This window comes from Tachyglossus aculeatus, chromosome Y4 (genome assembly GCF_015852505.1).
Source record: "Tachyglossus aculeatus isolate mTacAcu1 chromosome Y4, mTacAcu1.pri, whole genome shotgun sequence".
Taxonomy (NCBI): domain Eukaryota; kingdom Metazoa; phylum Chordata; class Mammalia; order Monotremata; family Tachyglossidae; genus Tachyglossus; species Tachyglossus aculeatus.
Window position 1 is genome coordinate 12,672,222 of NC_052096.1, and position 3,476 is coordinate 12,675,697.

A 3,476-nucleotide genomic window follows, 5' to 3' on the forward strand; every position below is an offset into this window, starting at 1 on the left:
GCCCCGGCCTGATGCGGACCCTGTGAGAGAGACAGAGAGACGGTGTGTGTGATTGTGTGTGTCTGCGTGCCTTCTATCAATCAATCAATCGTATTTATTGAGCGCTTACTGTGTGCAGAGCACTGGACTGAGCGCTTGGGAAGGACGTCGGCAACACGTAGAGACGGTCCCTACCCGACAGCGGGCTCACAGTCTGTGAGCCCGCTGTCGGGTAGGGGCCGTCTCTCGATGTTGCCAACTTGGACTTCCCGAGCGCTTGGTACAGTAAGCGCTCAATAAATACGAGTGAATGAATGAATGAATGAATGAATGGCCTGATGCGGACCCTGTGAGACACGGTGCGTTTGTGTGTGGGGGTCTGCGTGCCTTCTAGACGGTGAGCCCGCTGTCGGGTAGGGACCGTCTCTCCATGTTGCCAACTTGGACTTCCCAAGCGCTTAGTACAGTGTGGCTCAATGGAAAGAGCCCGGGCTTGGGAGTCCGAGGTCATGAGTTCAAATCCCGGCTCGGCCAGTTGTCAGCTGGGTGACTTTGGGCAAGTCCCTTCACTTCTCTGGGCCTTCTCTGGGCCTCAGTTCCCTCATCTGTGCCCACCGTGGGACAACCTGATCACCTTGTAACCTCCCCAGCGCTTAGAACAGTGCTTTGCACACAGTAAGCGCTTAACAAATGCCATCATTATTATTATTAATCAATCAATCGTATTTATTGAGCGCTTACTGTGTGCAGAGCACTGGACTAAGCGCTTGGGAAGTCCAAGTTGGCAATAGGCCGCTGTTGGGTAGGGACCGTCTCTAGATGTTGCCGACTTGTGCTTCCCAAGCGCTTAGTACAGTGCTCTGCACACAGTAAGCGCTCAATAAATACGATTGAATGAAAGAATGAATAAACACGACTGAATGAATGAATAACGCGGATCAGATGAGGGGGAACTGCCCCCCCCCGTCGTGGGAGATGGTACAGCCCTCGCTCCCCCCCCCCGTGACGCGCGCGGAATGGTTCGCCCCTCCCGGGCAGTGTTGTGGGGGTCCATTCTCCTCCCGCCCCCCCCGTTGTGGGAGATGGTACAGCCCACATGGGCCTCCCCCTGATGCTCGCGGAATGGTTCGCCCCTCCCGGGGCCGTTGTGGGGAATCGATTCTCCTCCTCCCCCCCCCCGTTGTGGGAGATGGTACAGCCCGCGGGGGCCTGCCCCTAAAGCGCGCGGAATGGTTCGCCCCTCCCGGGGCGTGTTGTGTGTGTGTGGGGGGTCGATTTTCCTCCCCGCCCCCCCGTCGTGGGAGATAGTATAGCCCGCGGGGGCCCCCCAGAACATGCGCGGAATGGTTCGACCCTCATTGTTGTGGGGGGGGTGTCTGTTGCCCTCCTCCCCGGTCCACCCCGTCGTGGGAGATGGTACAGCCCGCGCTCCCCCCCCCCCCACCCAGTGACACGTGCGGAATGGTTCGCCCCTCCCGGGGCCGTTGTGGGGATCGATTTTCCTCTCGCCCCCCCCGTAATGGAAGATGGTACAGTCCTCGCTCCCCCCCCCGTGACGCGCGCGGAATGGTTCGCTCCTTCCGGGGCGAGTTGTGTGTGGGGGGGTCGATTCTCCTCCCGCCCCCCTGTCGCGGGAGATGGTACAGCCCGCGCTCCCCCGCCCTTCCCCGTGACGTGCGCTGAATGGTTCGCTCCTCCGGGGGCCGTTGTGGGGGATCGATTCTCCTCCCGCCCCCCCATCGCGGGAGATGGTACAGCCCGCGCTACCCCACTTTCCCGTGATATGAGCGAAATGGTTCGCCCCTCCCGGGGCCGTTGTGGCGGTGGGGTCTATTCTCCTCCCTCCCCCCCGTCGTGGGAGATGGTACAGCCCGCGCTCCCCCCCCCCCCTTTCCCGTGATATGAGCGAAATGGTTCGCCCCTCCCGGGGCGTGTTGTGGGGGGTTTCGTTCTCCTCCCGCCCCCCCGTCGTAGGAGATGGTACAGCCCGCGCTCCCCCCCCCCAGTGACACGCGCGGAATGGTTCGCCCCTCCCGGGGCCGTTGTGGGGATGGATTTTCCTCCCGCCCCCCCGTAATGGAAGATGGTACAGCCCTCGCTTCCCCCCCGTGACGCGCGCTGAATGGTTCGCTCCTCCGGGGGCCGTTGTGTGTGTGTGTGTGGGGGGGGGGAATCGATTCTCCTCCCGCCCCCCCCGTCGTGGGAGGTGGTACAGCCCGCGCTCCCCCCCCCCCCTTTCCCGTGATATGAGCGAAATGGTTCGCCCCTCCCGGGGCCGTTGTGTGTGTGTGGGGGGTCGATTCTCCTCCCGCCCCCCCGTCGCGGGAGATGGTACAGCCCGCTCCCCCCCCCCAGTGACACGCGCGGAATGGTTCGCCCCTCCCGGGGCCGTTGTGGGGATGGATTTTCCTCCCGCCCCCCCGTAATGGAAGATGGTACAGCCCTCGCTTCCCCCCCGTGACGCGCGCTGAATGGTTCGCTCCTCCGGGGGCCGTTGTGTGTGTGTGTGGGGGGGGGAATCGATTCTCCTCCCGCCCCCCCCGTCGTGGGAGGTGGTACAGCCCGCGCTCCCCCCCCCCCTTTCCCGTGATATGAGCGAAATGGTTCGCCCCTCCCGGGGCCGTTGTGTGTGTGTGGGGGGTCGATTCTCCTCCCGCCCCCCCGTCGCGGGAGATGGTACAGCCCGCGCTCCCCCCCCCCTTTCCCGTGACAAGCGCAGAATGGTTCGCCCCTCCCGGGGCCGTTGTGGGGATCGATTTTCCTCCCGCCCCCCCGTAGCGGAAGATGGTACAGCCCTCGCTTCCCCCCCGTGACGCTCGCTGAATGGTTCGCTCCTCCGGGGGCCGTTGTGTGTGTGGGGGGGGAATCGATTCTCCTCCCGCCCCCCCCCGTCGTGGGAGGTGGTACAGCCCGCGCTCCCCCCCCCCCTTTCCCGTGATATGAGCGAAATGGTTCGCCCCTCCCGGGGCCGTTGTGTGTGTGGGGGGGTCGATTCTCCTCCCGCCCCCCCGTCGCGGGAGATGGCACAGCCCGCGCTCCCCCCCCGTGACGCGCGCGGAATGGTTCGCCCCTCCCGGGGCCGTTGTGGGGATCGATTTTCCTCCCGCCCCCCCCGTAGCGGAAGATGGTACAGCCCTCGCTTCCCCCCCGTGACGCTCGCTGAATGGTTCGCTCCTCCGGGGGCCGTTGTGTGTGTGTGTGTGTGGGGGGGAATCGATTCTCCTCCCGCCCCCCCGTCGCGGGAGATGGTACAGCCCGCGGGGGACTCCCCCGTGACGCGCGCAGAGTGGCTCGCCCCGCCAGGGGAGTGTCGCAAGCGCTCTTCCCCACCCCCGCGGCGCGGAGTGGTTGGGCCCGGGTGACTTCCGGTTTCGGCGGGCGCGCGACGGGCCCCCCCCGCGCGGGCTGAGGCGATGGTGCCGGCCGGGGGGCGGTGACCCCGCGGTGACCCCCGCCCCCCGATGGCCGCCGCCGCCGCCGCCTCCTCCTCCTCCGCC